This window comes from Chamaea fasciata, unplaced genomic scaffold, assembly GCF_029207755.1.
Source record: "Chamaea fasciata isolate MVZ Bird 193981 ecotype frontalis unplaced genomic scaffold, bChaFas1.0.hap1 SCAF_1, whole genome shotgun sequence".
NCBI classification, from domain to species: domain Eukaryota; kingdom Metazoa; phylum Chordata; class Aves; order Passeriformes; family Sylviidae; genus Chamaea; species Chamaea fasciata.
In genome coordinates this window covers 13,822,013-13,833,152 of record NW_027094086.1, presented here as the reverse complement: position 1 = coordinate 13,833,152, position 11,140 = coordinate 13,822,013, and the positions used below count along the sequence as shown (strand labels likewise).

The following is an 11,140-nucleotide window of genomic DNA, read 5'->3' as shown; positions in this document are numbered from 1 at the left end:
TGCTGGATTTCTACAATGGAAAGGCTGGGACTTCCTAGTTCTTCCATCCTCATCCTCTACTACCACATCAGCTTCATCATTTCTTACACAGAAAAAAATAAAGAAACCCAACCCCTTTACCCACTATGTATTATCAGAACATTGGGCAGAGCTACACCAGCTGAAACAAGCAGACTTGGGATGGCAGTTCCTTTGCTAACTAGAGAAGAGTGACAGCAGAGGAGCAAAGCAGATGCCCAATGTTCAAGCCAGCCAGGCATAAGTGTGATCAGGTGCTTGTGCAGCCCATTCCTGCAGCACTAGTCCCATTTAATAAATTCTGCCAAGAAGATCAACTTATAGACCAGGCCAAATAAAAAATCCTGTACCACAGAGGAAACCCAGCAGGTAGGTGCCTGCCCCATGCCTTGTGGACACAGGCTTGAGCCTTAACTATTATATGAAATATTATAGCCATGTTTTGCAGGAAAAAAATGCTTGCTATAACTAAGAATTTGGGCTACATCAAAGGTTTCCACTGCTAGTCAATGGAAATTTGCTGTGGTGGGTAAAGTATCTTAGGTTTATACATAAGGTGGATGGAGCCAGGAACATAGGAAATGGTGTCTGACTATTCACGATTTATGGTCTGTTAATGTGTGACACCTAAACCATTTTACCCAATCCCAGTATAACTTTTCACATGTTTTTCTTTCCGTTATTCCCAAGCTGAATGTTCTTGTTTCAATTTATGCTTGCTGTTTCTTGTCCTCCCACCACTTAACTTACCACTGTGAAGAGCCTGGCTTTGTCTTCTTGAGGACACCCCCATAAATGCTGTCAGGCTGCTCTCAGGTTCACCAGAAGCCACCCCCTTTCCAGACTAAATAAATCCAGTTCTTTTAGCTCCACCTCACATGGCTCTGATTCCAGTCGTTCTGGAGAGTCTCAGCTAAACTTGGGTCCAATTTCTCCTTTACTGGAGGGACTCAAAAGGACACAGTGCCTAGATGTGGTCTGACAGGTGCTGAGCAGGAGCATAATCTCTTCCCACAATCTCCTGGCTGTGTTCTCTCCAGCACAACCAGGATGCCATTACCTTCTTTGCTGCCAGGGCATACTCCTGATGCACAGGCCATGTGCTGTCTGCCAGGACTCTCCAGAGCCCTTGCAGTAAAGCCAGTCACCCCCTGCATGTATTGATCCAAGGGCTCAGCATTACCAGATGACAGGAACTTTGCATTTGTCCTTGCTGAATTTCACAAGGTTCCTCTTGGCCCATTCCGCCTGGATTCTTCTGTATGGTAGCACTGCCCACAGCATATTCACTGTTTCCTCCAATTTGGTATCATCTGCAAACCTGAGGAAAGGGGATTTTATCACCTCCTTGAAGTACCTGGTAAAGATGTTAAGCAGGACTGTTTCAGTCTCTAGATCCCTGTGGCACTCTACTAGGTAAACAGGAAAATGTTGTCTGGGTAGAGAACAGCTCATTTAACCATTCTCCTCTGAGCCAAATCAATGAAATTTTAGCCATACAGACCATAGCATCCATCCCAACTGAGATACAAGAATGTTGCTGGAGACAATGTCAAAACCTTGCTAAATCTGAGGTAAATGATAGCCACTTCTCTCCCCTCATCCACAAATCCAGTCCTAGAATCATAAATAGAATCAAACAGTCAGACATGATTTACATTTGGTAGATCCATGCTGGTAGTTTCTGATCACCTTCTCCTTCATATGCCCAGAAATGTGCTCCAAGAGGACCCACTCCTTTAAGTTCCACAGGGACCAAAGAAATGCTGATCAGTTTATAGTTCCTCCAGATTGTCTTTGGCCTTCCTGAAGGAACAGTGAACATTTACCCATTTCCAGTTATTAAGAACCTTCCATGATCTCTATAACCCTTCTGATGTGACAGAGTGGCCCTGCAGAGATATCTAATCTTTTTTTTTTTTTTTTTTGGCACCTTGAATGTGGTCTGTGTGCTCCCATGATGTTTTCTGATCAAGCTCCCTCAAGTAATCCCCAGCTAAACATTCATCTACTGCTGGCAGTTCTCTTTGGACTCTTTCTCTAAGCACAGAGACATGGGATAGTTGGTGGTAGAGATAGCAAATAAACCATAGAATGCCTCCATTTTATTAATGTCTGCTGTCACTACATCACCTCCTCCATTCAGCAATGGTTCCACATATTCCTTCCTCAGCCTTTTTATACTAACAAAGCACTGGAAGCTCTTCTTGTTGTGCTTCCCATGTAAGTCTCAATTGCATTTAGGCTTTGTATCTCCCAAGGGTACCACAGACTCGGGAAAAACATCTAATTATTCCATTGTAGCCTGTCCCTGTTTCCATCTCCTCTATACTACCTTTTCCTATTGAAGCTCCACCAAGCTCCCTGTTCAGCCACACCAACCTCCTGATGAAGCTACTTGTAGATGTGCAGTGAAAACAAGAATGCTGCCCAAGAGAGCAAGAATCCTTTAGCATGCTTCCTGCTCTTGGACAACCAGGAAATTATAATCTGCACTCTGAAGAATGTCACTCAGTACAAGCAGGATCATCCTGTTCTCCTGAGGCACAGATATCTATGGTAAATATAATGTTTTAAAAACTAAGTCTAATAAAAATGATCACAGAATCAGTATATCCAATTAGAATACATTCTCCTCAAGCATTTCAAACAGTCTCACATGGGCATTCAGCTGATCCATTTCTTTCTTTCTACTTCTTTCACTACTTTTAATAACTTAAAAAAAAAAATAGCACCTAGAGCACATTCTCTAAAAATTAGCACATTCTTGACCACAGCCACACAAATATATAGGCATCTTTATGTAGCTTAACAAACAGTCTTAAAAAGTACATTGCAATTGTAGTTCAGCAGGCTAAAATGGTTATTGAGATGCAATTTGACACCATGTATGATGACGAAAATAGGAAACATGTCACAGAGAGAGGGATTAACATGGTTATTTGGAAAGCGTTGCCACAGATTGTCTTGATTCAATAGGTTTGCATAGGCACACAAGCCATAAATTGCTATTTCTTTTTTTCCTCCTTCCTTTCTTATTTATTGAAGTCATACTGAAACTACTCAACACAGGGATAAAAGAATGAACAAGATCAAAGTAGTAGCTTAATCTCTGTTTCTTTTATGCTTTTGTGGCAAGGGGGAAGAGCAAATGGTAGAAGAATTTCTGCCTACTTGCTGTGTGTGCAGTGTGCCCAGCTAAAGCTCCAGGCCCCACCCACTCCTGGCCTGGAAAGGTTGCTCCATGCAGATCTTTCAACATAGGGAGGGAAAAGTTTCAATTGATCTTTAGGTGGGTGGGACCAGGAAGTCACATCATTCAATGCTGCAGACAGCAGCAGCAGCCTACTGACACACAGCAGCTGACTATACAGAGCTGTCTTGGCTCAGGTGTGTGTGTGTGAACATGAGCATTTTGAGTTGTGAATCCCTAAGGCCCTCAGTGCTGTACCTCAGCATCCTCAGTGCCAGATCTGTGCTTAAATCCCACGGAGGTCCTGTGCTTAATCAAGTGCAGACCTGCAGATGCTGGGGGAGTCAAGGAACTGTAGCTTCTCATTGGTCTGAGGCAGTACATCATAGATGCATCTGCAGAGCCACAACCTCAAATGATGCAATTTCATTATATGTCTTCTTTTTGTAATTTTTTCTTTACTTATGTGTTTTGCAAAACAAACATAACTTTAAAAAAGTAGCCAGATGTCAATCATTACTTTGGTTTTATTGATGTGGACATAGTTCAAACCTAAAGAATCCTAAAAAGTATAAGCAATATCTTTTTGAAAGCAGATTTCAGTGATGAATCCCTTGTTCATTTTTTTTTCTCTTACTAGATGCTGCAAGTTTTGCTATCTTATTAACCTCTCAGCAGTACATTTTCTAGAAAGAGATGCTAATTTTCCCAAATTCATACAATAGAAGTCTTTAGATCAGTTTCCCACAACATTCCTGGAGTGCATGGAACACTCTACTGTGTGGAGGGTGGAAGGAGTCACAGTGATGACCAGCCAGCCAGTAGAAGAGTAAGTAAAACATTACAGAAAAAATATAATACTGAAAACAGAATTGGCAGATGTCTACCATGCAAGCTGATGGATTTAATTCCCTCTGTGAGTTAATCTCTAGGTCTTGAAAAGGCTTTAAGGTTTGTCAGGAAAAAATCTAAAATGTTGTCAGTAGATCCAACAAGAAATTTCAATTCAATAGCTCAAGAATACCAGAGCTTTCTGCAAGTCCCTGTTTGCAGGAGAGAGAGAACTTTTTCAGGACCTGAAGAAGCAGAAACACATTTTCTGCAAAATGAAGAACAAAGCAGACACAAGTGATTCCTATGATCTCTATCCAGATACCTACTAAAGTACAAAACAAATTGTTCATCAAACAGTGCTACTGCTTTCCTGTTAGTAGTGGAGGGTCTAGCCAGGTAACTGAAGATATACACAGGCACTTCATCAGCTGAATCCCAGCCTGGTTTCTTTCACTGTGCACCAGAAATCCAAAAAGACTACATGTGAAGTTAAGTATTTCTTTTTGAGTGTAGCTAGATGTAGAAATGTATGAACACATTAGTCCTGTGTAACATATTACATCTTCAAAGTACCCCACAAACGCTAACTACACAGCAATTATACTATCCTATTAGTAAAGTAATGCACAGAACACTGGCCTATTTATTCTTTTGCTATTATGTAAAATTAATGAGCTGTGTGTTTTTGACCACTGATTCATCCTTCTTCCAAATACCTGTAGATTAAAATTTAAGCTACTTAAATAGCTCCACAAAACTACTGGTAGGCAGAAAAAGGCAAGGCTATTCAAGTATTTGAAATGCACTGCTACAGACTGTAAACACTCTGAAGGATATGTGAACATAAAGTCCCATTCCAAATCAAATTCCAGGGTAGAAAAATAATTTTGTTTAAAGGTGTAGGTAGTCTACTGTTTCAAGCTTGTTTAGTTTTATTTTTTAATTACTGCCTTATAAATAAATTACAAAACTTACCTGGTAGCCAATTCACCATCCCTTTCTCTCCCCTGATCCAGCACGTCTGAGAACAATGTGCAAGTCCACTGTCAGGAGTTATTTACTGTAGTGGATGAAAACACTCTCTACATAGGAGAAGCTTGTGCAGAAGCATGTCCGTCCTGAAAGATGTCAGGAAACAAAGCACAAAGCCAGACATTAATGAGTACAAGAAATCATCAGCAACTGTGAATGAAATAAAATATTCACATGTGAATGAAATAAAATTAAATGTGGTTGTCACATTAAAAATCGTGGAGGAAAAGTGAGATAGTTTTTAACTTATTTTTCATAGTCTAAACCACATCTTAGCAGAGTTTGACTCATCATGAGGATAGCACAAACCACCTCACCTTCCTTGATGATTCGTAAGCTAAACCTGCCAGCAGAACCAGAGATTGTTTTCTATCCAGAAATTGCATACATACTGCTTGTAACACTTATTTCTTCATGGAGGACGTCAGGCCAACAGGAATGCAGCTTAACTAGTTTAGGATTTATGAACGAAAGAAAAGATAAAAAAACCCCAAACCTATTTGCTCTCCAGTGAATCAAAACCTACTTGATCACATACTTAAGCTTACAAAAACATTGTGAAAGAATCTGAGGTGAGGTTCAGTAGGAACTAAATAGCTGAGATAGGCCTGCAGAAATATATTCACAGTAATTCCCTGAAGTAAAGATATTGTTCTCATGTTGATTTCTGATGTAGCTTCAGGACTTGACGGCCCAGAAAGAGCTACTCTTTTATGCTTGCCATCAGTATCAGGACTGGTTTTTAGAGGATCTGAGCACATAAGCAGGCAGCATTTCTCAATCTGGCATGAGAAAAATCAAGCATTAGAAGGAAGGTTCATGTTCTGTAAGGGGCATCCAGTTCCTGAAAACAGCTGACTGTCCTATGGGAGTTTATCATTGCAGAGGATGGGCAAACTCAAAATCTAAAGTTCAAGGTTAGAGAACATATATTTCTGCTTACTCTAAGAAAAAAAAAAAAAAAGAAAAAGAAAAGAAAAAAAAAAGAAAAAGAAAAAACCCCCAAACAAACAAAAAACCAAACAAAAAATGAGACCAATGCTGATACATCATCAGTCATTCATGTCAATTGAGATCCCTGGAGTCCTCCAGGATATAAAATGTTGTACACTTCACTCAAGAAAATTACACTCCAGGTACCAATATCCTTAAAATCACCTATACCTAAGAAAAATGAAACAACTCTTTATGAACGATTTGAATTTTATAATGAAATCAATATTCTTTCAGTACAAACAACTGTGATCATTTCATTTTTCTCTTTAATTAATATGGGAACAGCAACAGAGTGTCTAAAGATGCAGAAACATGGCTCAGACAATTTCTAGAAGCTGCATCAGCATTTCTTATCTAAAAGAAAAAATCCCACCAATGGTTTTCCATTTATCATTTAAAGTGTAAAAATGTCCATGTACTGTACATTCCATAAAGAATCTAGAACATGACAGTGTACCTGACTCATAAGTTTTGTGTTTATTTTTAAACTGTTCTGTTAGTACTGAAATTAATTAATTTTGTGAACATCAGAGGCACTTGGATACTTGGAGGCCTTGGAGACAGTTTTGAAATGATGCATAGACAGTAAAAGGATTATAGGTCTGCCGGTGATACGGTAGCTGAAGAGCTCCGTCTCAGCCTTATAACTCCAGTAGTTACTGTAACAACAGATGTCATTAGAATAAGACCCTGCTGTTTTAAGCAAACTGAAACTCACTAAAAACATAGAAGTTACTTATGATTCCCCTCATGATGCCTATACTTACATACAAAGAGCTCTTTACCATCCTACTAACAGTCATCAGGTGAGTCCTAATTCTGCATATACATTGTAACACTGATAAATCCTTTTTATTACAAATAAACTCAGAATGCTTTGAAATCTATGGACACCCTCCTTATGCAGCAGCATTTTTATGCTATTTCAAACCATTACAGTGGTTTTTTATATAATCATATTTTAATGTCTCCATGCTTCTCCTTCCTGAATTTAGTCATCACCAAATAAAGCCACCGTTGTCTTTTGTCTAACTATCCTTTGCCTTCTATTGGAATTTTAGCCAGGATTTTGTTCAATAAAACAAACAGTCCCCAAAAGGCAAACAAACTGCAACTGAGGAAAAAGGTGACTTCCTGAAAGCACTGATAGTTCATGAAAACAATGGATACCTACTGCTGCCCAATGAGAGATAAGATCAGAGGCCAACACGTTAAGAGCAAAGATTACTACATCAAGTCTTGAGTGCTGACAGAGTGAGAAGAGGCCCATGCTACCAGCAGTACCAAAGGCACGGGACTATGCTGCATCCTGCAATGGCAGCATTTAGCACATATTCCTTCAGTCCCTCTGCAACCAGCTGAACTGGTCCTCTTTTATACCATGAAGCTGGAGTGGGACAGGAAAAAAGAAAGTATTGCTACTGTGCAGCCTATCTACTGCTTCCCCTGGGCAATTCTGCCATAAACAACCAGTGTTATTTACTCATCCCTCATTTACAATGTTACGCTCCCAGTTTGTACCTCTGAGACGTTCACACTCTCTTCTGAGGACAATCCATGCAAACCATTTTTCCTGCTGGCTCACTTATGCCAAGAGCAGAACACTGACTTCTTGAGACATTTTCCCATTAGGCAACTTGGCTTTGCTCTGCCTTGCCCCTCTCTACCCACCTTGCCTTCTGCACCATCTCAGGTCAGGATCCTCCTCAATGCTATGATGAGATTCTGCATTTTAACCTTTGCTGCATCCTCATACATTTAAAAGGAATTTCTCAAAGTAAATCAAAAGAAAATTGGCCCTTGGCAGGTTATACTATATTGCTAGAGAACAGCAGAGCCACCAAGTCAAACAAATGAAGTGCTGACAACCTTACCAACATGGAAACAGTGTTATGGGAACAGGTCAGGAACCTCAGCCTGACCTCCCTAGCACCAGCTTACTGCACCAAGGAGGGTCCCTGGCTCCACGCCAGTCTCCAGCTGCGTGGTGCCTGTGCGAAGGGAGCCTCGAACACCCCTAATCAGCCAGCAAAGGATTCCCTGCTTTGAAGGGTACCCTGAGAGCCAAAGTAGCCAGCTCAACGCCTTTCATTTCACAGCCAGACACTTCTGCAGGGAGATGCCATATCCAAAGTACTACTATAGCCTGATAAGCCAGCCAGAAATCACTGCTGAGAGCAGCTCTGAGACTGTTTTAGGCTGCACCAGGGACTGGTTTGGTAAGCAGCCATCCCTGGCACTGGTGGGCCAAACAGGTGGCACATTTCCTTCACTTCCTTTCCTCAGCACACATCCCAAGCTCAGTTTAACTGGGTGAAGTAAGAGACTTCAACAGTTGTTTTTCCCTTACTGTAATGATGCAAGGAGGAGTAGCATGCATTCACAAGCCTGGCCCTGCCTGTTAAAAATTAAAACTGTTGCACTGCATCCCAAGAAACCTCAACAATGTGGTGGTATTTGCACACTAATTCATAATATGCATAGGTCCAACCATGACCCTGAAATTCTGTTACCACTGAGTAAATACACTACACAAACGATGCTAAAAGCTCTCCTTATCACTCATCTTATGGAAACCAGTTTTATGCCTATTTAATTTCTCTGGCTAAAGGGGAATGACTCCAGAGTTCATACTAGCATGAGATCAGAATCCTGCATAAAATTTCCAGGAGCATGTTAAATTAATTCATCCATAAACAAAAAGCCTGTTTTGGATGATCAGCTCCAGGCTTTCTATTTTTGATATGTAACTAACTAAAGGAGTAGGAGAGCTTGTGTTCCATCTTAAGAAAGAGTAGTTTTGCATATCTAAAAGAAACACAGATGACTTTTGGGGGCAACTTCCTCCAGAACAAGAAAGAAACTGGAAGAAAGAAGCAGGTCCTAATACTGTCAGGATAACCTTGTTTAGCTCCACTCTGGCTTGGGGAAATCTGCTTGTGCATAAACAGAGCTACAGGAGAATAGGGTTACTATCATTTATTTAGTTTGTATTTTCCATCTCTTTGACCACTTTGGCAGACAACTCTTGTACACACTGTAACATAGGTCATGAGATTATATCCCTTCCTCAAGTGCTTCTGATAACAGATAAGGTGTTAAGGACCAAGAATTCTGAAACTGACATTACTTTTACCTATTATTCTAGTATCCTTACTAATATTCAGCTCTTCTAGAAGTATCATGCCATACGTCACAAAAGGTCAAAAGGTAGTCTGAATCTTGCTGCATAGGACCACTGTGTAAGTAACATAAGTAATTTTCATATCCAGTATGATGTATATACATTTTTCAAAATAGTAATTTATCTTTTATTTTAGTTGACTACAGATTTTTGCAACTTATTCCATTTTTTTAAATGGTTGGTCACCTGGGGGAGAAGAATTACAGCATTCCAAAAATATATATTTTAATTTCCATATATAATATAGAAATCACTATACATGGAATTAAATCATCAATTACTTTTCATAACCTGAAACTGATAGCAACTGGTTTAGTAGTTCTGTGACAATGCCTCCGTTACATTAGACTGCCATAAGCATAAGAACACAAAGGGGAAGAGCTTTTTACAGCCATTTAAGAGCAGTTTTTAGTCCTTGTGGTTGTATAGACAGACTTTCCTACACACAGTGAATCAATATACTTCTGTGTACTGGTTGACTCTGGTGGACTGGAAGCTGGATCATTAGTTTACCTTGTAGCATGTCAAGATGCAATTAGTTAAACAAAAAAATGTTATTTAAAAGCAGTTCAACACAAACATGTGCTTTTGCGTGGAAACTTAAAAAATGCAATCCTGACACTAATCTCTTAAAAAATCCAGTTCTTTAAAGATTCAATCAGTCTACAAATCAGTTTAAAGCAATCCCACATGTCACTGTAGCACATCTTGCCTGAACACAGCAAAAATAAACAGCCATTTTAATTTAAATGATTAGGATTTAGGAAAAAAGCACAGCCAAAAGTCTACTCAGTGTATCTATAACTAGTTGTGAAAGCGAAATTTGGACTTTTTTTGTTAAAACCAACTAAATTTCAAGAAAGTAAATGTTATAAGGAATGTGCAGGTAAAAAGAAATGGTATTTACAAGCAAGAAAAAGTGACTGCACATGGTATGTAATCATTAGTAAAATCCAGTACTGCTGGAGTTCACACAGATTAACTGGTGCAGCTGGCTAATAACACTGGAAATGTTTATGACCAAGTATTATTTGTACTTCCTTTGTGTAAGATAAGGACAATTACATTTCTTGTTCTGAATCATAAACTAACCAACCCTGTTTTCCACCCACTCAGACTTCTCCCTCTGCAGGGCAGTCTTAACAGATTTAGGGCCAGACTGTGAAATTGATTGGACATATGGTCTCCAGAATGCAACTCCAAGAACAAACCCCCTACACCTAATCACTTAGGCAAAAGTCTGAACTCCATTCCCTTCCAAAACACATCCAAACCAGGTCCTGTAGGCATGCACTTTCAGAGCCTAGAGTCTTTTCCTGAAGATAAAAGGATGGGACACAAGGTTCAGTTTTAAAATAGGTCCAGAGGAAAAAAAAAATTATCTTATTGGATAAGTGATGGGGTAAAGGACTCAGAAAAAAGGGGAGGCTCGGCTTAGTGCCTTCTTCAACCAAGTGGGGATTCAATCCCACATCTACTTAAGAGTTCAAGAGGCATCCAGCCTCTTGAACTGGAGGCATAGGAATGAAGGCATGATTTCAAAGCCAAGCAGCTATTAATGCATTTCAAAACCATCACAAACCTATTTATGTACAGAATGATATGGCAGAAACACAGATGAGTCCTGTTTTATGGAGCCAACTGCTCTCCACCTAGGGCTTGGATTGGAATGGGGAAGACAGGCATTTCAGGCTATGGCATCTCTTGTCATCACAAAAGCATATCTGAGAATCATCATGCATTTAAAAATAAAGGAATACAGTCTTCATGCCCAAGCTAGTTCAACTTCCAGAACAGCTGGACACAGCTGCATGAAACCTTCTTAAAATTTAATCTCTAAAGTCACAGCTGTATGTGTGGAGGATAAACACTGCATGGGACAA

The 11,140-nt window shown here is 39.8% G+C and overlaps 1 long non-coding RNA gene across 3 annotated transcripts in view; it reads right to left on the bottom strand.

Moving 5' to 3' along the window:
* The window catches only part of LOC136285588 (uncharacterized), a 40,606-nt gene that overhangs the window by 28,960 nt on the left and 506 nt on the right, over positions 1 to 11,140 (bottom strand). For all 3 annotated transcript variants that reach the window (XR_010719491.1, XR_010719490.1, XR_010719492.1), the window contains exons 2-3: positions 5,021 to 5,163; positions 769 to 1,339 (exon numbers count right to left, since the gene is read on the bottom strand). This is a non-coding gene — a long non-coding RNA (uncharacterized lncRNA). The remainder of the gene's footprint in view (positions 1 to 768; positions 1,340 to 5,020; positions 5,164 to 11,140) is intronic.